Here is a 25,193-nt window from a genome sequence, read left to right as displayed (position 1 = left end):
GAGTAAGAGCGCTCCATATTCCCCAGCAATGTGGGTATTGTAAATTAAGAATATGGCCCACATCCAGAGAAAGTAGTACTAGGTAGTCTGTGTCAAGTTTTTTGTTTTTTGTTTTAATGTGGGCAACTACTTTAATTTGCATTTTGACCTTTTTCCATCTTTATTGAGGTATAATTGACAAAGTTGTCTATATAGATGTACAATGTGATGATTTGCTATACTTATATATTGTAACATTATTACCATAATCAAATTAGTTAACGCATCTATCACATCACATAGCTTACCTTTTTTCCTTTTTCTTTTTGGTATGGTGAAAACACTCAAGATCTAATCTCCTAGCAAATGTCAAGTATATAAAACTTGTGAACTATACTCACCGTGCTGTGCTTTAGAGACCCAGAATTTCTAAAACTGCTGGATTTTACCCTTTCACCAGCACATCCCGATTTCCAGCCCCAGCAACCACCATTCTATTCAACATTTCTATGAGCTTGACTTTTTAGATTCCACATGTAAGTGAGATCATGCAGTATCTGTCCTTCTGTGTGATTTATTTCACTTAGCAAAATGTCTCCCAGTTTCATTCATGTCATCACAAATGGCAGGGTTTCCTTCTTTTTGCAGCTGAACAATATTATCGTGTTTTTCTTCATGCATTTATCTATTGATGGTCACTTAGTTTGTTTCCATATCTTGGCTATTGTGAATAACGCTGTAGTGAACATAGGAGCATAGAAACCTCTTTGAGATACTTATGTTGCTTCCTACATGGTAGTTCTATTTTTAATTTTTTTAGTAACCTTCATACTGATTTCCATAATGGCTGCATAATTTACATTCCCACCAAACAGCAGCTACTTAATTTAATATGTATAGGAACTACCTAGACAGATGTATATTGTGATATGTTAAAGAGATATGATTCTACTTTGAGTGGGAGACACTGAGTCCATCAGTATGTAGAGAAGGCAAATAATTTTCAAGATGAGTTAATGAATCCCTGTTTTTCCCCCTGATTCACCCTCCTCTGGCTACAGTAGCCGCCTTCTTATCTGTGAATGTTCAGGCAAGGCCAAGCATTCTTCTGCCTGCAGGACTTTGAACCAGCTGGCTGTTTCTTCATCTTGATTTCTATTCCCCAAGATGTCTACTGAGTTAACTCCCTCACCAAATGCACGTCTTTCTCCATGAGGCCACGCCACCATGTTCCTCTTCCCGTTACCCTTCTCTACTTCTCTTTCCCTAAGGTACTAACCCCAATCTAGTAACACCTATGTAGGATTTTCACTTTTTATCTTGTTTTCTCCAGCTGCTAAAATGAATGTAAGTCCTGCAAGAGCAGTGATCTTTGTCCGTTTTGTTCACTGAAGTACCTCAAGCCCCCAGGACACTTTCTGGCACAGAGGTTGTACTCAAAAGATATTTTTTGAATAAATGAATGAGGAAAAAGAATTTCAATAGAAACTGGAGAAACTAAAGGAATGCAGGGAATGATGCTACAGTAAGAAACTATGGAACTAAGCAATGAGAGCATGATATGGAGAAAACAAGATACAAGGTGAGAGAGAAAACTTATATCCATGCCAGTGACAGAGGAGATATAAAGAAGCCAGCTATGAAGAAGGAGGTTGAGATGTCAATGCAGTTTTGATTAAAGTTAAAATGAAAAAATTATGGTCCAATGGAAGAGACATATTACTCCTGAGGAATCCCAAGAAAGGCTGAAGACAGTAATTTAACTTAGGAATTGGAGGTGGAAGTGTATAGGTACTAATCATTTATAAGCTAAAAGTTCAGGGCTTTCGAAAAAGGCTAGAGAAGACAAAAGGGCATTTAAGGAGAGTGCTGACAAGCCGGGCCTGGGAAGAATTGTGCTTAATATATTTATACCGAGCTGTCACCAAAAATGGTAATGGTGCGATTGAGTGCTTTAATTAAATCTGAGCTATGCTGACCATACAATGTGAAAGTATAACTATTATGCTACTTCAGAGGAATATGATTTGTGTCTGAAATTCCCCCACTTTCTGTCCATCTGTTGTGTCTGCTGGACTGCTCTGAACAATCAATGTTTGTGGCTAGATGAATGTGGAGGAGGCAATCTAGAAGGAATATCTCTAGGGATATTAGAAACAGGGGAATGTATAGATAGGGCAGGCCAGAATCAAGGATATGAGATAGCACTACTACACACACACACACACACACACACACACACACACACACACACACTCCTCTAATTGCTGTTTACCCAGTCAAGATCAGTAGAGACCATACTTTATACAATTCCTGTTTGCATTGTGGAACTTAGCGGAGTGATGAGTACTTGAAATTGGTAACATTGATATCTGGGGATGGCTAGTGATACAAGGAGTATTTTTGGCAAAGGTTTTAAGGAGAGTAGGACTTCAAAAGTAATTGCTATAGTTCCCCACCCCACCTTACCCTACACTGGGAAAGAACTACAGGCTGAGCTAGGACTATTAGGTAATAGCATCTTACTTAGACACTTGCTTACACATTGGCACTTTATGTCTTACCAAGGGAAGGAGTTTCTCTAAAAGCTGCTACCACTGTTGAGTCCTCAGCAAAAGTGAGCAGCAGTCATCTTTTTTTAAATTTTCTAGTCCAGACAAATCAGGACATTTCTGATAAGTCAAACACTTCCACAGGTCTCCAGACTCAGCGATTTGGGAGCAGTGAAGGTGAATGGCTTCAAGAATCAAGGTGAAGTGGCACGGGGTAAAGCTAAAGCTTCCCCCTTCATTTTATTCTTCAGAGGATTCCTTCTGAAATGGCTCTTTCAAATAAGCAAATGACTGCTAACACTATCATTAAAATTCTTTTGAAGTCAAAACACCCTCTTCTCCTTGTCCCTGAATCTCACTGATGAGCTTTGATCACTGGCATCATCCCAATCTTGTTTTGCTTTGATTGCTGACATAATGGATATGTTGTTATTTTCTGTAAACTCTACAAGTAGAGCTCAAATCACCTAATTAGCATTGAGGTTAATTAATAGGGAATAAATTGGCCTCATGAAAGAAGGACAGATATGTCTACAGTGTCATTATGCACTGAAGACTGGAAACTGAAAGGGGGAAAGACAGCATATGAGAAGACTGTGTTGCTGTTTTTATAGGATTAATAAGACCAAGCTGCATTTATGTGTATACTGAGAAATGGCACTTACTTACTCTGATGTATCTTATTGTGAAGAACATCCTGAAAACAGCCAAGATCCTCTTCATTAGTAAGACACTGTGGCAGGCTTTTCTCTTCTTCTAACTTATTTACTCTTTGGTGCTTTGGGAAATAAAACTTTGAAAGCTGGAAGACAGAACAAACATCATGCTCTCCCTGACCCACAGACATATACTAAAGTATAAAAGAGACCGACGTAGATAATATCAGCAGATTAGACCCCAAGCACATTAGCCCTTCTGATTGTGTACTGCACCAAAAAATTGCAAAAAAACAACTTTGTTTGCTTTGTTGAAATAAAAACACACAGAATTTATAAAGTCGTTTCATAACCATTGCCAAATGAATATTGCTTATTATACTTTTTAGCTCATTAAGTAAAAATGATAACAGGAAAATGACTCAATATTCTAGATGTCATATTGATCATTCTAAGCAAAAAAACATGGACCAGAATGCAAAAGGCCTGATTTGTACGGCCACTGTTTCCATTTCAACCTGAAAGGGAAGCAAAAATATAAATATTCTTGAATCCTCCACACAGCCTGGCTTCTGGTATGAACATTTTTAATGTAAACAGTGGGCAGTTTTACTACTACTTTTATTGACTTCTATCAGTGCTGACCATTGGTAAACACCTCGGGCAATACCTATACACACACACACACACACACACACACACACACGACAATGAAAGAAAATAAAAAGCCAAGAATAAAAGCTGTCCCCAAATATGAGATATTATAAATTCTGGGTGTGAAAGGTTCAGGAAAAAGGAAGCAGGAACTATAGCAAAGAAAGCATGTTGTGGGAACTTCAAAGAAATTGTTCCAGGTGATCGTGGACAATTTTATTCTCAGCAGACTCCAAAAGGTAGGATGACAATGTTAGCTAAGGGTCTGAGAATATCTAAGGGGAAGACTGGCCAGGAAGATGGCTTGAGGAACGATAAAGAAGCTGTGGGAAGACTCCAGTAGCCAAAAATAGATTTGACTTTTTTGTTTTGTCCAATTTCTAGGTAAAACTTTCTTTTGTGATGGGGGAAATGCATTTATTTCCAGGCTGAATGCTTGACCAAAATACAACTCACCTGTGGGCTGCCAACAATCTATGCATCTTTAGCAAACCCAGGTCTTGATAGCCTAGTGTGCTGGGGACAGCTGGCTGCCTAATTCCTCATCATGATGCTTGGAATAGTAAAACTATTGCCCTTATGAAAAAACAGTTTAGGGAAGGCAGTAAATGATATCTGCTTGTTGTTAACAACCTGCTTAGTTTGAGTTGCTCTCAAGGGCAGTTTTTGAGGCTTCCTACCAGCTCTGATGGCAACTATAAAGATATTTCCTAGTATATTTCATTTTCTCTACATTTTTTTTCCTTGGGATATTCCTTCAGTTCAGGGAATTTATCAAGGCCCATTACCTGCTATTTACATTGGCTTGTTATTTAAACCTCTTTGGACCTTGAAAATGTGAGACCTTAAGAAGAAATGAATCACAGATTTTTAGGGTTGGAAAGAGACCGGGAAGGTCAATATTTATCATTTTTATTTACTCTAAGGCTCTTAAGACACTTTAAAAGATCATTGCTCCTGAGCTGGAGAATGAAATGGACTAAAAATAAAGAATCTAGCAACTCTGAAAACTGAATTTGTTCTAATGCCTGTATTGCTTACTCTAGGTTCCTATTGGTTAGATTTTAACAGAATCTGATCATCTGGGATTATAAGAAGTAATAGCTTTCATGGGGTCAGTGGGCCTTTCAGGGGCAAATATGGAGCCAAAAATCTGCCATTTGAGGGGGTGCTCCCCAGAAAGCAGTAACAGGGCTCTACAATGTGATGGGAAAACGATGTCTGCTGCTAGCTTTTTGATGCTGAAACAGGGAGACCCTGTATCTGTGACCAGCACCATGACAGGTAGCTGGTTTTACCTACACACTTAAAATGGACATGAAAATGTCTTAAAGATATTGGGAGGCAGTTTATTATCACTTAAAAAATGCATTTTTTACATTTCAGCAGCAAAAAAGAATGCTGGCATATACTCATGCCATGCCAGGAAGTGATTACTGAAATTTAGCATGTGATAGTTTTAGAAGGCTGAGAAGAAGCAAAGCTGGGTTTACTAGGCCATTCAAAGATTTTTCTCAGAAACTGTATTACATTGTAGATTGCTCAAGAAAGGTCTCCAGAGTCTTTCCAGTCTAAGGATCTCCCACAGCTGGGAGGCAAGATAGTCTGTGAGTAAGGACTTCTGCACATGTGCATGCACTATCAACTGAATGGAACAAGAGTTTATTTGGACCTTCTATGTGGCAAACATTGTGCTAGATGCTGGAGATGGAATGGCAACGTAGATTCCGTCCATGCCTAGAGGCAGAAAATCAAAGTGCAGATGGATATTCTGCTGAGTGTGATTTGTGTTTTCTTTTCTCTGCTCTAGTTAAAAAAGTTCTGAAATACGATTTTTGTTACCATTGGGAGGGTAAGTCTTTCCGTTGTTGTCTTTAAATGTTTTAAATAATTTTTATTTTTTAGAGAAGTTTTAGGTTTACAGCAAAATTTAGAGAAAGGTACAGTTCTTTCCCATATACACTCTGCTGCGCACATGCACAGCTTCCTCCATTATCAGCCTCCCCATCCAGAGTGGTACATTTGTTAACAACTGATGAACCTACATTGACACATTATAACCCAAAGTCCATAGTTTACATTAGTGTTCATTCTTGGTGTTGCACATTCTCTGAGTTGGGACAAATATACAATGACTTGTATCCGTGATTACACTGTCATATAAAGTAATTTCACTGACTTAAACGTCTATGCTCTACCTATTCCTCCCTCTCCCCTACCTTCCACCCCCAATCCCTGGCAACCCCTAATCTTTTTACGATAGCCATACTTTTTCCTTTTCCAGAATGTCATATGGTTAGAGTCATACAGCATGTAGTCTTTTCAGATTTTTTTTCAACTAGTGATAAGGATTTGAGCTTCTTCCATATCTTTTCATGAATTGACAACTCATTTTTTTATTGCTAAAAAGCATTCCATTACCTGGAGGTACGACAATTAATCTGCTTACCTACTGAAGGATATCTTGGTTGCTTCCAAGGTTTAGCAATTACAAAAAAAAAAAAAAAAAAAGCCTGCTATAAACATCTGTGTGCAGATTTTTTGTGAGGACATAAGTTTTCAACTCTTTTCATTAAATAGCAAGGAGCACCATTGCTCGATCATATGGTAGGAGTATTTTTAGTTTTTTAAGATCTCCAAATTGTCTTTCAAAGTGGCCATAGCATTTTGCATTCCCACCAGCATGAATGAGATTACTGTTGTTCCACACCCTCGTCAGCATTTGGTGTTCAGTGTTTGGTTTTGACCACTATAATGAGTGTGCAAAGGTATCTCACTGTTGTTTTCATTTGTATTTCCCTGATGATCTGTAATGAGGAGCATCTTTTCATATGTTTACCATATGCAAATCTTCTTTGGTGAGGTGTCTGTCACATTCTTTGAACCATTTCATAAACTGGGTTAAGTTCTTACTGCAGAGTTTTAAGAATTCTTCGTATATTTTGGATGACAGTCCTTTATCAGATACGTTTTTTGCAAATATTTTCTCCCAGTCTGCAGCTCATCTTCTCAATCTGTTTATTTTGTCTTTTGCAGGGCAGAAGTTTCTAATTTTATTGACGTCCAATTTACCAATTATTTCTTTCATGGATTTTGTCTTTGGTACTGTATCTAATATGAATATGACATTGAAATAACCAAGTTCATCCAGTTTTTCTCCTATGCTATTCCTTAGCAGTTTTATATTTTACATTTCAGTCTGTAACCTATTTGAGTTCATTTTTGTGACAAGTATAAGGTCTATGTTCAGATTCACTTTTTCAGATGTCGATATCCAATTATTCATTCACAATATTTTAAATTGCAAATTGACAATTTATAATTGCATATATTTATGGAGTACAAAGAGATGTTACAAATCTATTATAAAATGTGGAATAACTAAATTAAGCTAATTAACCTATGTATGATCTCAAATATGTATTATTCATTGTGTCAAGAAAATTTGAAATTAACTCTCAGCATTTTGAAAAAGTACAACACACTAATATTAACTATATTCACAATCTGTAAATCTTCTTTGGTTAGGTGTCTGTCAGGTCTTTGAACCATTTCATAAATTGGGTTGTTTGAGTTCTTACCATGGAGTTTTAAGTGTTCTTTGTATATTTGAATAAGAGTACTTTATCAGATATATCTTTTGCAAATATTTTCTCCCAGTCTGCAGCTGGGAGAAATCCTCAAAAACAAAAACCCTTATTCCTCATGTGTGAGATTTTGTATGCTTTGACTATCATCTCCCCATTTCCCCCAACACCATCCTCTATAGATACCATTCCCCTCTCTGCTTCCATGAATTCAAACATTTTGGATTTCACATGTAAGTGACAACAGTGCAATATAGTCTTTCTGGGCCTGGCTTATTTCACTTAGGATCATATTCTCCTATTTCATAAATGTTGTCACAAATGACAATTTCCTTCTTTTTAAAAGTTGAATAGAATTTCACTGTGTGTATGTACCATACATTCTTTATTCACTCATCTATTGATGGACACTTATGTAGATTCCAAAATTTGGCTATTGTGAATAGTGCTGCAAAAACATGAGAATGTGGACATCTCTTTGACAAAGTAATTTCAAATATTTTGAGTAAATACTCAGAAGTGGAATTTCTGGATCATATGGAAGTTTTATTTTTATCCTTTTGAGGAAATTTCATAACGTTTTCCATAATGGTGCCATATTACTCTGTTCTCACATTGGTAAAAAGATATACCTGAAGCTGAGTAATTTATAAAGAAAAGAGGTTCAATTGGCTTACAGTTCCACAGGTTGTACAGGAAGCATAGATGAGGAGGCCTCAGGAAACTCTCAATCATGGCAAAGGGCAAAGGGGAAGCAGGCACATCCTCACATGGCAGCATGAGAGAGAGCGAGAGCAAAGAGGTAAGTGCTACGCACTTTTAAACAAACAGATTTTGTGAGAACTCATTATTACAAGAACAGCAAAGGAGAAATCCATCCCCATGAGCCAATAACCTCCTACTAGTTTCCTCCCCAACGCTGGGAATTGCAATTCAACATAAGATTTGGCTGGGGACACAGAGCCAAACCATATCATTCTGCCCTGGCCCCTCCTGAATCTCATGTCCTTCTCACATTTCAAAACACAATCATGCCTTCCCAACAGTTCTCAAAGTCTTAACTCATTCTGGCATTAACTCAAAAGTCCAAGTGCAAAGCCCATTTGAGACAAGGCAAGTCCCTGCTGCCTATGAGCCCAAAAAATCAAAAACAGGTTAGTTCCAAGATACAAGGGAGAAACTGACGAAAACAAAAGGACTGCAGGCCTCATGCAAGTCAAAACCCAGCAGGGCAGTCAAACCTCAAAGCTCCAAAATAATCTTCTTTGACTCCATGTCTCATATCCAGGACACACTGATGCAAGGGCTGTGTGCCAAGACCTTGGGCAGCACCAACCCTGTGGCTCTGCAGGTTACAGCCCCCATAGCTGCTTTCATGAGCTGGCATTGAATGTCTGCAGCTTTTCCCAGGCACATGGTACAAGCCGTCAGTGGATCTACCATTCTGGGTTCTGGAAAACAGTGGCCCTCTTCTTAAGGGTCCACTAGGCAGTGCCCCAGTGGGGACTGTGTGTAGGGACTCCAACCCCACATTTCCCCTTTACAGTGCCATAACAGAAGTTCTCCATGGACTTCTGCCTGAACATCCAGGTGTTTCCATATATCATCTGAAATCTAGGAAGAGACTTCCAAGCCTCAAACTCTTGTCTTCTATTCATCTGCAGGCTCAACACCACGTGGAAGCTTCTACGGCTCAGGGCTTGCACCCTCTGAAGCCACAGCCTGAGCTATACCTTGGCTCCTTTTAGCCACAGCTGAGCTGGAGTGGCTGGGATGACGGGCACCATATCTCAAGGCTGCACAGAGCAGCAGGGCCCAGAGCCTGGCCCACAAAACCATTTTTTTCTCCTAAGCCTCTGGATCTGTGAGGAGAGGCGCTGCTGAGAAGGACTCTGGAATGCCCTGGAGATATTTTTCCCATTGTCTTTGCTATTAACATTAGGCTCCTCTTTATTTATGCAAATATCTGCAGCCAACTGAATTTATTCCCAGAAAATGTGCTTTTCTTTTCTACCACATATTCAGGTCACAGATTTTCAAGACATTTATGCTCTGCTTCCCTTTTAAATGTAAGTTCCAATTTTGAACCATCTCCTTCTTCATGTATATGAGCATACACTTTTAGAAGCAGCCAGGTTACATCTTTAACACTTTGCTGCTTAGAAATTTCTTCTACCCAACACCCCAAATCATCTCTCTCAAGTTCAAAGTTTCACAGATCCCTACAGCAGGGGCACAATGCTGCCAGTCTCTATGCTAAAGCACAGCAAGAGTGGCCTTTACTCTGGGTCTCAATAAGTTTCTCATCTCCATCTGAGACCACCTCCACCTGGACTTCACTGTCCATATCACTATCAACAAGTCTCTAGGAAGTTCCAAAGTTTTCCTCATTTTCCTGTCTTCTTCTGAGCCCTCCAAACTATTCCAGCCTCTGCCTGTTAACCAGTTTCTAAGTTGCTTCCCCGTTTTCAGGTGTCTTTATCGCAAAGCCCCATTTCTTTTGCACCAATTTTCTGCACCAATTTAATCTGTTCTCACATTGTTATAAAGAACTACCTGACATTAAGTAACATGATTCTTTTCCCATTGTTTGTTCTTGGCACCTTTGTCAAAAATCAACTGAACATACATGCATGGTTACATTTATGGGGTGTTCTGTTCCATTGGTCAATTTCTCTGCCTGTCTTTCTTTCTTTCTTTTTTTTTTTTTTTCCAGTGCTGTGTTCTTTTAATTACTATAGCTTTGCCATACAGTTTTAAATCATGTGATGTGAATGCCTCCATCATTGTACTTTTTGCTTACAATTGCTTTGGCCATTTGAAGGTTTACAGCTCCATCGGAATTTTGGAATTATTTGTTCTATGAAAAAAATTATTGATTTTTCTAGAGGAATTGCATTGAATCTGCAGATTTCTTTGGATAGTAAAGACATTTTAAAAATATTAATTCTTACAATCTGTAAACATGAGTTATCTTTCCATTTACAGGTATTGATTGACTTACCACCTATGCAACTTACGACCATTCAACTTTATGACCACAATTGCTAGACACGACTGATCCACATCTGGCAGTGCAAACGTTGCCCAGCTGGGCATACGACAGTGTGGACCAGCTTCCGGCAGCACTACCATCTCTGCGTGCACCATTTCAACTGTACATATAGCCTACTCAACTTAACAACCAAATCGTGTTATGACTGGTCTGCGCTCCCGACCGTGGTTGTAAGTCGAGCACTAGCTGTATTTGTGTCTTCTTCAATTTTCTTCATCAATGTCTCACAGTTTTGAGTGTACCGGTCTCTCATTTCCTTAATTAAATTTATTACCAAGCATTTCATTTTATTTTTGTAGCTGTTGTAAACAGGGTTGTTCTCTTGAATTCTTTTTTCAGACAGTTTGTTGGTGGTGTATTGAAACATTGATGATTTTTGTATATTGTTTTGTATCCAGCAAGTTTACTAAATTTATTTATTAGTATTAACAGATTTTTGGTAAAGTAATTTAGAGTTTTTCATATATAAGATCATGTCATCAGCAAACAGTAACAATTTCATTTTTTCCTTTCCTATTTGGATGGCTTTTACTTTCTTCTCTTGCCTAGTTGCTCTGACAAGTACTTTCAGTACTGCACTTAATAGAATTGGTAACAATGGGCATCCTCATTTTGCTCCTGATATTAGAGGAAAGGCTTTCAAACTTTTACCATTGAGTACAATGCTCAATGCAGGATTCTCACAGATAGCCTTTATTATGTTGAGGTACATTACTTCTGCATCTTATTTAGGAATTTTTTTTATCATGCAAGGATGTTGAATTTTGTCGAATGCTCTTTCTGTATCTAATCAGGTGGTCATACAGTGTTTGTCCTTCTTTCTGTTAATGTAGTCTATCACATTTATTGATTTGCGTATGTTGAACCATTTTTTTATCCCAGGGATAAATCCCACTTGATAATAATAGATGATCATTTTAATGTGTTGTTCAATTTGGTTTGCTAGTATTTTGTTGAAGAGTTTTACATTTATGTTTATCAAGAATATTAATCTGTAATTTTTTTTCTTGTAATGTCCTTACCTGGCTTTGGTATCAAGGTAATGCTGGCCTTCTAGAAAGATTTTGGAAGTATTTCTCTTCACTGTTTGAAACAAATTAGAAAGATTAGTATTAATTCATGTTTAAATGTTGGTAGAATTCAGCAGTTGAAGCCATTAGATCCTGGGCTTTTCTTTCATATGAGACGATTTATTACTGATTCAAACTCCTCATTAATTATTCGTTGTTCAGGTTTTCTATTTCTTTGTAATTCAGTCTTGGTAGGTTGTATATTTCGAGAAATTTATGCATTTCTTCTAGGTCATCCTATTTGTTGGCCTATAATTGTTCATAATAGTATCTTGTGATCCTTGGTATCTCTGTTGTCTCAGCTGTAATATCTCCTTTCATTTCTAACTTTATTTATTTGTGTCTTCTTTTTTTCTTTGGTCTAGCTAAGGGTTTGCTGATTTTGTTTAACTCTAAAAAAAACCAACTCCGTTTTGTTGATTTTTTTCTATTTCCTTTACCCTCTATTTTATGTATTTCTGCTCTAATCTTTATTATTTCTTTCCTTCTACTAACTTTGGTCTTAGTTTATTCTCTTTTTAGTTCCTTGAAGAGTAATATTATGTTATTTGAGCTCTTTCTTCTTTTTGATATAGGCATTTGTTGCTACAAACATTAATCTTAACTGCTTTTGCTGCATTTCATAAGTTTTTGGTATGTTGTGTTTCCATTTGTGTTTGTCTTAAGATGTTTTTTATTTTCCTTTTAAATTCTTCATTGATGCACTGATTGTTTAGGAGCATGTTGCTTAATTTCTACACATTTGTGAATTTTTTGAAATTCTTCCTGTTATTTCTTTCTAGTTTCAAACCATGATAGTCAGAAAAGATATTTGAAATAATTCCAGTCTCGTAAATTTAAGGCTTGTTTTGTGCCCTAACATGTGACCTGTTCTGGAGTAAAGACTATCTTTACTCCATTGTATTATCTTTGTTCTATTGTGGAAGTAGTTTACTATACTTATGTGGATCTATTTCTAGGCTCTCTGTTCCATAGATCTATTTGTCTATTCTTTTGTCAATACTATACCATCTTGATTACTGTAACTTTATAGTCAGACTTGATGTCAGATAAAATCTGGATCATATTGCTGAATCATATTATAAAAATATGTTTAGTTTTGTGTAACTCCTCCAATTTTGTTATTCCCCACAATATTGTGTTGGCTATTCTGGGTCTTTTGTTATTTCATATAAACCTTAGAATTAGTTTGTCAATATCCACAAACTAAATTATTGGAATTTTTATTGAGATTGCTTTGAATCTATAGGTCAAGGTAAAAAGAATTGACATTCTGACAATATTGAGTCTAACTATCCATGGTTATGGGATATCTATTTATTTATTTAGGTCTTCTTTTATTTCCTTCATTTGAGTTTTGTAGTTTTCCTCACACAGGCCTTACATATATTTTCACTGATTAATAGCTGAGTATTTCTATCTTTTTTTGGGTACTACAGTAATGGTGTTGTGTTTTTATTTTAAATTTCATTTGTTCAATGCTGTTACACAGGAAGGCAATTGACTTTGTTATATTCACCCTATATTCTAGAATATATCTATAATCACCTATTAGTTCCTGGAGAATTGTTTTGTCAATTCATCCAGATTTTCTATATACATGATCAAATCATCTGCAAAGACAGTTTTATTTCTTTTTTCCCAATTAGTATACCGGTTATCATCCTTTCTTGTCTTATTGCATTAGCCAGAAATTCCAACATGATGTTGAAAAGGAATGGTGAGAGGATAGTTCCTTGCATTGTTCCTAATCTAAGTAAAAGAACTTCTAGTGTCTTACCATTAGTATGATGTTCACTGTAGGATTTTCGTAGATTATTTTTTCTCAGATTTAAAAGTTTCCTTCTATTTGTTGTTAACTAAGAGTTTATCATGAATGAGTGATGGATTCATCAAATAAATTTTCTACATTTGTTTATATAATCATGTGATTTTTTTTCTATAGCCTGCTGTGAGAAATTTCACTACCTGATTTTAAAATATTAAACCAGACTTGCACACCTGAAATAAGTCTCACTTTTGGAGATATATAGTTATTTTTAGATACCGTTATATTCAATTTGCTAATATTGTGTTGAAGATGTTCGCATCTGTATCTATGACAGATAGTAATCTGTAGACATTCATGAGAGATATTGATCTGTATATTGATCATTTTTGTAATGCCTTTGTCTGGTTTTAGTATTAAGGTAATGCTGATCTATGAATGTGTTAGAAAGTATTCATCTTCTTCTATCCTCTGAAAGAGATTACAGAATATTGATAAAATTTCTTTCTTGATGTTTGGTGGAATTTACCATGAAATCTCTCTGGGCTTCATGCTTTCTGCTTGGAAAATTATTCATTAATAATTAAATTTCTTTAATAGATATAGGCCTATTCAGATGGCTTATTTATTTTTGTGTGAGTTTTGGCAGATTGTCTTTCAAGGAATTGGTCCATTTCATCTGTGTTACAAAATTTGTGGGGATACTGTTTTTCATAATATTCTGTTACTATCATTTTAATGTTTACCATGAAACTTTCTCTGTTTTCTTAGGTTCACTTGAGAGAGGCTTATCAGGGGTTTTCTTTGTTTTTTTCAACAACCATTGTTAGTTTTATTGATTTTCTCTATTGGTTTCCTCTTTTTTCTTTAATTGACTTACGCTCTAATTTTTATTACTTCTTTTTTTCTGCTCACTAGGATAATTTGCTCTTTTGCTAGTTTCCTAAGGTGGAATATTAGATTATTGATTTTAGATCTTTCTTCTTTTATTATATAAGCATTTAATATTATAAATTTATCTCTAAGTACTGCTTTCTCTACATTCCACGCTTTTTAATAAATTGTGTTTTCATTTTTACTTCATTCAAAATATTTTTTTAATTTCTCTTCAGATGTCTTCGTTGAACTCAGTGTTATTTAAAAGGATGTTGTTTATTCTCCAAATGTTTTATAATTATTTAGTTATTCCATTATTGATTTCTTATTTAATTCCATCGTGGCCTGAGATGACACATTGTATAACTTCTATATTTTTTAATTTGTTAAGCTGTATTTTATGACCTAGAATGTGACCTATCTTTGTCAATATTCCATGTGAGTTTGAGAATAATGTGTATTTTGCTTTAGTTGGATGATATCGTCTATAGATGTCAATTCTATGTAGTTGGTTGATGGTACTGTTGAGTTCAACTCTGTCCTTATTGACTTTCTGCATGCTGAATTTATTTCTGATAGAGACAGGTTAAAGACTCCAACTGTAATAGCGGATTTATTCATTTCTCCTTGCAATTCTATTAGTTTTTGCATCACATAGTTTGACACACTGTTATTAAGTATATACATATTAAAGATTATGTTTTCATAAATAATTGACCCTTTTATCTTTATGTAATATTTTACAATCTCTGATAACTTTCCTTGCTTGCAAGTCTGCCCCATCTGAAATAAATACGGCTACTCTTGCTTTCTTTTAATTAGAGTTAGCATGGTACATCTTTTCTCACACATTTATTTTTAATCTATATGTGTCTTTATATTTAAAATGAGCTCCACCACTTCATGATAAAAGCTCACAACAGACTAGGCATCAAAGAAATGTATCTGAAAATAATAAGAGCCATTTATGACAAATCAACAGCCAAACCCACATCATAATGAATAGGCAAAAGCTGGAGCCATTCCCTTTAAGAACAGGAACAAAACAAGGACGTGGATCAACACACCACTCCTATTCAAACAGCACTGGAAGTCCTGGCCAGAACACTCAGGCAAGAGAAGGAAATAAAAGACAGCCAAACAGGAAAAGAATAAGTCAAACTACCTCTTTTCACAGATGATATAATTTTATACCTATGCCTAGAAAACTCTATAGACTCTGTTCAAAAGACTCCTGGAACTGATAAATGACTTTACTAAGGTTTAAGTATACAAAATCAATATACAAAAATTAGTGTCATTTTTATACACCAATAACATTCCAGCTGAGAGCCAAATCAAGAATGCAATCCCATTTACAATTGCTACGCGCACACACACACACACACACAAAATACCTAGGAATACCTCTAACCAAGGAAGTGAAAGACCTCTGCAGGGAGAATAACAAAACACAGCTGAAAGAAATCATAGCGGACACAAACAAATGGAAAACATTCCATGCTCACGGATTGGAAGAATCAATATCATCAAAATGGCCATACTGCCCAAAGCAACCTAGAGATTCAATGTTATTCTTCTCAAACTACCTATGTCATTCTTCAGAGAATTAGGAAATAACTATTCTAAAATTTATATGAAACAGAAATAAAGAGCCTGAAAAGTCAATGCACTCCTAAGCCAAAAGAACAAAGCCTGTAATCCCAGCACTTTAGGAAGCCAAGGCAAGTGGATTGCTTGAGGTGAGGAGTTTGAGATCAGCCTGGCCAATATGGTGAAACCCCATCTCTACTAAAAATAAGAAAATTATCCAGGCATGGTGGCGTGTGCTTGTAATCCCAACTACTCAGGATGCTCACAAAGAAGAATCGCTTGAACCTGGGAGACAGAGGTTGCAGTGAGCCAAGATCACACCACTGCACTCCAGCTTGGGTGATGGAGCGACACTCTGTCTCAAAAAACAAAGAGACAAAGTCACAGAATAGATAACCTAGAAATAAAAGTGCATAACTGCAACCATTTGATGTTTGACAAGGCTGACAAAAATATGCAAAGGGAAAAGGACTCCATATTCAAGAAACGATGCTGGCATATCTGGCTAGCAAATGCAGAAGAATGAAACTGGACTTTTGTCTTTCATCCTATATAAAAACTAACTCAAGATATACTAAGGATTTGGATGTAAGACTTCACATAAGAATACTTGAAGATAACTTAGGAATCACCATTCTGGACATTGGTCTTAGAAAGGAATTTATGACTAATTCCTCAAAAGCAATTGCAACAAAAACAAAAATTGACACATAGGATCTAATTAAACTAAAGAGCTTCTGCACAGCAAAAGAAACTATCAACAGAATAAACAGATAACCTACAGAATGGGAGCAGATATTAGCAAACTATGCATTCAACAAAGGTCTGATATCCAGATTCTATAAGGAACAATTCAACAAGCAAAGAAACAAAGAACCCCGTTAAAAAGTGGGCAGAAGAGATGAACAGACACTTCTCAAAAGAGATACAAGTGGCCAAGAAACAAAAGAAAAAATGCTCAACATCAGTAATCATCAGAGAAAATGACCCAGCAATCCCATTACTGGGTATATCCCCAAACGATTATAAATCATTCTATTATAAAGACACATGCACACATATGTTCATTACAGCACTGTTTACAATAGCAAAGACTTGGAACCAAACCAAATGTCCATCAATGACAGACTGGACAAAGAAAATGTGGCACATATACACCATGGAATACTATGCAGCCATAAAAAACAATGAGTTCATGTCCTTTGCAGGGATATGAATGAATCTGGAAACCATCATTCTCAGCAAACTGACACAAGAACAGAAAACCAAATACTACATATTATCACTCATAAGTGGGTATTGAACAATGAGAACACATGGACACAGGGAGGGTAACATCACACACTGGGGTCTGTTGGGGGTGGGGGAGCAAGGAAGGGATAGCAGGGAGTGGGGATATTGCGGAGGGATAATGTTAGGACAAATACCTAATGTAGGTGATGGGGGGATGGATGGAGCAAACCACCATGGCATGTGTATACCTATGTAACAATCCTGCACGATCTGCACATGTACCCCAGATCTTAAAGTATAATAATAATAAAAAAAGAAAATCAAAACTATAATGAGATACGAGAATGGCTATTATCACAGCTGTCAGAATGGCTATTATCAAAAACTCAAAACGCTGCTGAGGCTGTGGAGAATGCTGGTGAGGCTGTAGAGAAAAAGGAATGCTTACACACTGTTGGTGGGAATGTAAATTAGTTCAAGCACTGTGGAAACTGCTTTGGAGATTTCTCAAAGAACTTAGAACTACCATGTGACCCAACAATCCCATTACTGGGTATACATCCATAGGAAAATAAATTATTCTACCAAAAAGACACATTCACTCATATGTATGTTCATCACAGCACTATTTACAATAAAAAAGGCGTGACATCAATCTAGGTGCCCATCAGTGGTGAATGGCTAAACAAAATGTAATGCATATGCATCACAGAATACTCCACAGCCATAAAAAAGAATGTAGTTTTGTCCTTTGTAGCAACATGGATGCAGCTGAAAACCATTAACCTAAATGAATTAATGTGGGAACACAAAAACAAATACCACATGTTCTCACTTATAAGTGGGTGCTAAACATTGAGTACTCATGGACATAAAGATGGCAACAACAGACACTGGTAACTACTAGAAGGAGGAGGGAAAAAGGAAGACAATGGTTGAAACACTACCTGTTGGACAGTATGCTCACTACTTGGGTGACAGGATCATTAATACTCCAAACCTCAGCATCACATGATATACCTATGTAACAAACCTGTACCCCCTGAATCTACCATAAAAGTTGACTTTTTTTAAGGCAAAGGATGGGAAACCAAGTAGAAAATTTTAAATGGTCTTCCTTTACAGAAAACATGATTTTAAATGAGATTTGAATTGAGGCATTACATTATTTATTAAAATGTTAAAGACTCAAGGAAATGTTTATTTTATACTATGTAAAAAATTTTAAAGGTTATAGTTTTATCTGCATAATCTCCATTATGTGCAAAATAGGCAGTCCTTGCTTTGCATCATTTGAATGTTTAAATATCAATTACTATGTTTCTTTTTCTTTTTCCCCCACCCCGATCTAAACTTTTTATTTTGAAACAATTATATATTTACATGCAGTTGCAAGAAATAATACAGACATGTGGTATACCCTTTACCCAATTTCTCCCAATGGTAACATCTGTCAAATTATAGTACAGTATAATAACTAAGTGACTGACATTGATACAGTCAAGATAAAAAACATTTCCATCACCACAAGGGTCCCTCATGTGGCTCTTTTATAGCACACCCATTTCCCTTCCTTCACCACCTGTTTCTTAACCCCTCACAACTCACCATTCTATTCTCCATTCCTACAATGCTGTCATTTGAAGAATTTTTTTAATATTTTAAATTCTGGGGTACATGTGCAGATCATGCAGGTTTGTTATATAGGTATAAACGTGCCGTGGTGGTGGTTTGCTGCATTCATCGCCCCAACATTTATATCAGGTATTTCTCCTAATGCTATCCCTCCCCAATTCCCCTGCCTTGCCCCCTGCTAATCCTACCCTAGCCCTCCACCCCCGAGGCCCCAGTGTGTCATGTTCCCTCCCTGTGTCCGTGTATTCTCATTGTTCAACACCTGCTTATGAGTGAGAACATGCGGTGTTTGGTTTTCCGTTCTTATGTCAGTTTGCTGAGAATGATGGTTTCCAGATTCATCCATATCCCTGCAAAGGACATGAACTCATTCCTGTTTACAGCTGCATAGTATTCCATGGTGTATATGTGCCACATTTTCTTTATCCAGTCTATCATTGATGGGCATTTGGGTTGGTTCCAAGTCTTTGCTATTCTGAACAGTTCCACAATAAACATACATGTGCATGTGTCTTTATAATATAATGATTTATAATCCTTTGGGTATTTACCCACTAATGATTGCTAGGTCAAATGGTATTTCTATTTCTACGTCCTTGAGGAATTGCCACACTGTCTTCCACAAAGGTCTAAGTAATATACACTTTCACAAACAGTGTAAAAGTGTTCCTTTTTCTCCACATCCTCTCCAGCATCTGTTGTCTCATGATTTTTTAATGATCGCCATTCTAACTTAACTAGCATGAGGTAGCATCTCAATGTGGTTTTGATTTGCATTTCTTTAATGACCAGTGATGAGGAGGTTTTTTTCATATGTTTGTTGGTTGCATAAATATCTTCTTTTGAAAAGAGTCTGTTCATATCCTTTGCCCACTTTTTTATTTCTTATAAATTTGTTTAAGTTCTCTGTAGATTCTGGATATTAGCCCTTTGTCAGATGAGTAGACTGAAAAAATTTTTCCCCATTCTGTTGGTTGCTGGTTCACTCTATTAATAGTTTCTTTTGCTGTGCAGAAGCTCTGAAGTTTAATTAGATTCCATTTGTCAATTTTGGCTTTTGTTGCCATTGCTTTTGTGTTTTAGTCATGAAGTCCTTCCTCAGGCCTATGTCCTGAATGGTATTGCCTAGGTTTTGTTCTAGAGTTTTTATGGTGTTAGGCCTCATGTTTAAACCTTTAATCCATCTAGTTAATTTTTGTGTAAGGTGTAAGGAAGGGATCCAGTTTCAGCTTTCTGCATATGGCTAGCCAGTTTTCCCAGCACCACTTATTAAATAGGGAATCCTTTCCCCATTGCTTGTTTTTGTAAGGTTTGTCAAAGATCAGATGGTTGTAGTTATGTGGCCTTCTTTCTGAGGCTTTTGTTCTGTTCCATTGGTCTATATATCTATTTTGGTGCCAGTACCATGCTGTTTTGATTACAGTAGCCTTGTAATACAGTTCGAAGTCAGGTAACATGCTGCATCCAGCTTTGATTTTTTTTTTTTTCCTTAGGATCATCTTGGCTACGTGGGCTCTTTTTCGGTGCCATATGAATTTAAGATGGTTTTTTCTAAATCTCTGAAGAAAGTCATTGGTAGTTTGATGGGGATAGCATTGAATCCATACATGACTTTGGGCAGCATGGCCATTTTCATGATACTTACTCTTCCTAACCATAAGCATGGAATGTTTTTCCATCTGATTATATACTTTTTTATTTCCTTGAGCAGTGGTTTGTAGTTTTCCTTGGAGAGGTTCTTCACATCCCTTGCTAGTTGTATTCCTAGGTATTTTATTCTCTTTACAGGAATTGTGAATGAGAGTTCCCTCATAATTTGGCTTTCTGTTTGTCTATGATTGGTGTGTAGGAATGCTTGTGATTTTTGCACATTTTGTTTCCTGAGACTTTGCTGAAGTTGCTTATTAGCTTAAGAAGATTTTGGGCTGAGATAATGAAGTTTTCTAAATATACAGTCATGTCATCTGCAAATAGGGACAATTTGATGTCCTGTCTTCCTATTTGAATACCTTTATTTCTTCCTCTTGTCTAATGGCTCTAGCCAGAACTTCCAATACTATGCTGAATAGGAGTGGTGAGAGAGGGCAGCCTTGTCCTGGGCCAGTTTTCAAGGGAATGCTTCCAGTTTTTGCCCATTCAGTATGATATTGGCTGTGGGTCTGTCATAAATAGCTCTTATTATTTTGAGATACATTTCATCAATACCTAGTTTATTAAGAGTTTTTAACACGAAGGTTTGTTAAATTTTGTCAAAGGCTTTCTCTGCATCTATCAAGATAATCATGTGGTTTTTGTCATTGGTTCTGTTTATGTGATGGATTACATTTATTAATTTGCATATGTTGAACCAGCCTTGCATCCCAGAAATGAAGCCAATTTGATCATGATAAATAAGCTTCTTGATCGTGTATGTATGATTCATAAATATTTTCCCTAAACATGTAGGTTGTCTCTTCATTCTTTTAATTATTTCCTTTGCAGTGCAGCATCATTTTAGTTTTATGCAATGAAAAATATTTTTGCCCAGATATCTTTGCTCAGTCCAAAGTCATAGAGCTCTTCCCCTATGTTTTCTTCTAGAATTTTACAGTTTCAGGTCATACATTCAGGTCTTTAATCCATTTTGAGTTGACTTTTGTATATGGTATGAGATAAGGGTTTAATTTTATTCTTCTGCATGTGGGTTTTCTTTTTTTCCACCACCATTAATTGAAGAGAACGTTCTTTCCCTATTGTGTGTCCTTGACAACTTTAACAAAAATCAATTAGCTGTAAATGCATGAATTCACTTCTGGGCTCTTTATTATATTCCATTGGTCTATGCTTCAGTTTTTATGAGAATATAATGCTGTTTCGATTACTATAGCTCTGTAATATATTTTGGAGTCAGGTAGTGTGATTCCTCCAACTTTGTTCTTTTTGCTCATGATTGCTTTTGCTATTCGGGATCTTTAGTAGTTCCATATGAATTTTATGATTTTTTTCTATTTCTACAAAAAAATTCATTCATATTTTTAAAGGGATTGCATTGAAGCTATACATTGCTTTGAACAGTGTGGGCATTTTAACAATATCAATTCTAATCTATGACTATGAGTTCTCTTTCCATTTATTTGTGTCTTCTTCCTTTTTTTTTTTTTTTAATAATGTCTTATACTTCTCACTGCACAGATATTTCACCTCCTTGGTTAAATTCCTAAGTATTTTATATCTTTTGTAGCTATTTTAAATGGGATTGTGTTTTTTTATTTTTTCTGATAATTTTCTCTTAGTGTATAGAAATGCCACTGACTTTTGTATGTTAATTTTGAATCCTGCAACTTTACTAAATTCCTTTATCAGTTCTAACAATTTTTTGGTGAGTTATTTAGGGTATTCTACATACATGATCATGTTGTCTGCAAACAGGAAAAATTAAATTCTTCCTTTCCTACTTGGATAGTTTTTCTTTGTTTCTCTTGCCTGATTGCTCTGGCTAGCACTTCCAGTATTATGTTGAATAGAAATTTCAAGAGTGGACATCCTTGTCTTGTTCTTGATCTTTAAAAAAATACCTTTAACATATAACACTTAAGTATAATGTTAGCTGTGAGTCTGTCACATATGGCCTTTATTGTGTTGAGGTACAATTCTTCTTTATCTAATTTGTTGTGACTTGTTATTATGAAAGAATGTTAAATTTTGTCAAATATTTTTTCTGCATCTATTGAGATGGTCATATGGTTTTTCTCCTTGTTGCTGTTACTGGGGTCTATCACATTTACACATTTGTGTAAATTGAACTACCCTTGCATACCAGGAATAAGTCCCACTTGATCATGGTGAATAATCTTTTTAATGCATTGTTGAATTTAATTTGCTAATATTTTGTTGAGGATTTCTGCATCTATGTTCATTAGGAATATTGGCGTGTAATTTCTTTTTTGTTGATTTTTGCATGGTTTTGGTGCCAGTGTAATACTCGCCTTATAAAGTGCCATTGCAAGCATATCCTCTTCTTCAATTACTGGTAAGAGTCTGAAAAGGATTAGTATTAGTTCTTTCAATGTTTGGTAGAATTCGTCAGTGAAGTCATCAGATCCTAAGCTTTTTTTAATGAGAGAGTTTTATTACTGATACAATCTCCTTATTCATTATTGTTGCATTTCAATTTTCCAGTTCTCTACAATTCAAATTTTGTATGTTGTGTCTAGGAATTTATCTATTTATTCTAGGTTATCCAGTTTATTGACATATCATTGTTCATAAGTCTCTTATAGACCTTCGTATTTCTGTGGTCTCCACTGTAATGCCTCTGTTTTTATTTCTGATTATTCATTTAAATCATCTCAATTGTTTTATTTGTTTTCTTGGTCTAGCTAAGGGTTTGTCAGTTTTGTTAATCTTTTCATAAGACAAACTCTTAGTTTTGCTTTAATCTTTTCTGTTTATCCAGCCTTTATTTTATTCATTTCTGCTTTGAACCTTTATTATTTTTCTTTTTCTTCTATCTTTGGTCTTAGGTTTTTCTTTCTTTTCTAGCTCTTTCATATTTAATGTTAGGTTCTTAGATGTGAGATCTTTCTTTCTTTCTTTCTTCTTTTTTTACATAGGCTGATTTATTGCTACATACTTCAATCTTAAAATTGCTTTTGTTGCATGCCATAAATTTTGGGATGTTATGCTTTCATTTTGCTTTCTCAAGATATTCTTAAATTTGCCTTTTAATTTCTTCATTGACCTATTTGTCATTTGGGAGCATATTTAATTTTGATATTTTTGTAAACTTTCTGAAGTTTCTCCTGTTATTTTTAATTTTGTACCTTTGTGATAAGAAATAATACTTGATATTATTTCAGTCTTCTTAAATGTGTTAAGACTTATTTTGTGACCCAACACATAATATATTCTGGAGGATTTTGTGTGTGCACTTGAGAAGGGTACGTATTCTGCTGTTAGTGGATAAAATGTTCTGTTATGTCTATTTGACCTAAAGTGTACATTAAGTTCTATAGTTCCTTATTGACTTTCTATCTGGATTACCTATCCATTGCTTAAATTGGAGTACTGAAGTCCCGTACTATTATTGTATTGCATTCTATCTCTCCCTTCAGATCTACTAATATTTGTTTTATATATTTAGGCATTCTAATTTTGGTTGCATATATGTGTTTGTGTGTATATATATATATATATATATGCATATATATGTGCATATACATATATACACATGTATATACACACATATACATATATAAATTTGTGTGTGTGTGTGTGTATTTAAAATTGTTATCTCCATGCTATGGGACCTGAGATCAGGGGAGGGGTGACATAGGTAATGTAAAAGTGTGTATTCTACACTGTTTAATTTATCTTTTCCTATTTTCTTACTACACTTTGTTGCTGTTATCCCTTACCTGGTTTTCTTTGCTTTTTTGTAAAGGTATTTTCATGTGTCAAATTGAGGTTTCTTCAGGGAGACATGCATTGGAAAAATCCTCTTCTGCAATCTGGTTCTACCCTTCTCTTTTTGTTTCCTTCAAAGAGTTTTATAGTTTCTGGTCTTATGTGTAAGTCTTTAATCTATTTTCAGTTGATATTTGTGTATAGTATAAAATCAGGGTCCAAGTTCATTCTTTTACATGTGGCTATTCAGTTTTCTCAAATTATTTGTTGAAGAAACTGTCCTTTCTTTATTGTGTATTCTTGGCATACTTGTTGAAGATCAGATGATTATATATGCCTGAATTTATTTCTGGACTCTGTATTTTGTTTCATTGATCTATCTGTCTGTCTTCATGCCAGTACTATACTGTTTTAATTACTGTAGTTTTGTGATGTATTTGGAAATCAGAAAGTGTTCTTTTTTCTCAAGATTGATTTAGCAATTCATGGTCTTTTGTAGTTCCATACGAATTTCATACTTTTTTTCAATTTCTATAAAAAATGCCATTGGAATTTTGATAGGAGTTATACTGAATCTGTAGATTACTTTAGATAGAATGGCTATTTTAACAACATTGAGTCTTCTAGTCAATGAACATGGGATATCCTTCCACTTGTTTATGTCTTGTTTGATTTCCTCCATCAATGTTTTATAGTTTTTGGTGTACAAATTCTTCATCTCCTTTGTTAAGTTTATCATTTTTGGTGCTATTGTAAATCAGATTGTTTGATTCATTTCCTTTTCAGAGGTTTTGTTGTTAGTATATAGAACTGTAACTGATTTTCGTATGTTAATTTTGTATCCTGCAAATTTATTGAATGTGTTTATTAGTTCTAATAGTGTTTTGATAGAATCTTTAGGACTTTCTATATATGAGATTATATCATCTGCAAACAGGGACAATTTTAATTCTTCCTTTATTATGTGGATGCCTTTTATTTATTTTTCCTGCCCAATTGGTCTGGCTATGACTTTCAATACCATGTTGAATAGAAGTGGTAGGAGTGGGCATCCTTGTCTCATGAACATACATTCATCTATGTTGTCTATTTTTAATAGAATTCTTAACATATCAATTATAGTTATTTTAAATTCCTATTTTATAATTCA

At 35.5% G+C, this 25,193-nt stretch overlaps 1 long non-coding RNA gene across 1 annotated transcript in view; it reads right to left on the bottom strand.

Annotated features, from left to right (window-relative positions):
- Window positions 1-549: 549 nt before the first annotated feature.
- Window positions 550-25,193, bottom strand: part of LOC116547083 — a 106,816-nt gene continuing 82,172 nt past the window's right edge. Inside the window, exon 4 of the long non-coding RNA XR_004266941.1 lies at window positions 550-3,333. This is a non-coding gene — a long non-coding RNA (uncharacterized LOC116547083). The remainder of the gene's footprint in view (window positions 3,334-25,193) is intronic.

Source organism: Sapajus apella, unplaced genomic scaffold, assembly GCF_009761245.1.
Source record: "Sapajus apella isolate SASKATOON/1434 unplaced genomic scaffold, GSC_monkey_1.0 scaffold1, whole genome shotgun sequence".
Taxonomy (NCBI): Eukaryota; Metazoa; Chordata; class Mammalia; order Primates; family Cebidae; genus Sapajus; species Sapajus apella.
The sequence above is the reverse complement of the archived record's forward strand: the minus strand, read 5'-3'. Positions and strand labels throughout refer to the sequence as shown.